Genomic DNA, 789 nt, shown 5'->3' on the forward strand with positions numbered 1-789 from the left:
TCAATTTTTCAGTTTTATTCATTCAGTCTCTCTGTGAGAGACTCGAATCTCTGAATTAACAATTTTATCGTTCGAGTCTCTCATACAGAGACTGTGAGAGATCCATAAAAACACCTAGGCAATAACTGAGACACTGTGAAAGACTGTGAGAGATGCTCTCAGAGACGCTGAAAGACTCTGAGAGACTGGAGAGACTGAAAATTTTTGTTTAAGGCAGCAAATTATTACTTGAAGGATGTTTTGTTAGTATCGCAATGAAGCAAAATAATTGAGATTAAATTTCACGATAATTCTTTCGAAGCTAGTCTCTAATTTTTCTTTTTTAATTTCAAAGGCGAACAGTAATAAATTCCGGTAGATACGCCAATGCCTGGACATTTATTATTTGTTATCGTTCAACAGCAAAAGCTTTCTTCGTGTATTGGTAAGTGGCGGCTGAAGTATCTAGATATAGCAAAATACAATCAAAACAATTTAAACAATTGATAATTGCTATGTAATCTTATAGTTATAACTTGTTTCTGTAAGCTATTTCAATGCGACATCATTAGGTTTGAGGATAATTCATTATGTTTACTTCACTAATAAACCAAAATATTGTATTTCAAAATATAACATTTACTAGACCTCTCTGATGCATATTCCCGTAGGTAATTAATAATGTAATTAAAAATTAGTTTGAATTTATAAGAGAAATTTGTCTGTGACACATTTTTTTAAGCGCGCTTCTAATAGTAAATATTTTTAAATTAATTAAAAATATAAAATCATAAACAATATGAATTATTA

The sequence above is a fragment of the Agrilus planipennis genome, unplaced genomic scaffold (genome assembly GCF_000699045.2).
Source record: "Agrilus planipennis isolate EAB-ADULT unplaced genomic scaffold, Apla_2.0 scaffold34, whole genome shotgun sequence".
NCBI classification, from domain to species: domain Eukaryota; kingdom Metazoa; phylum Arthropoda; class Insecta; order Coleoptera; family Buprestidae; genus Agrilus; species Agrilus planipennis.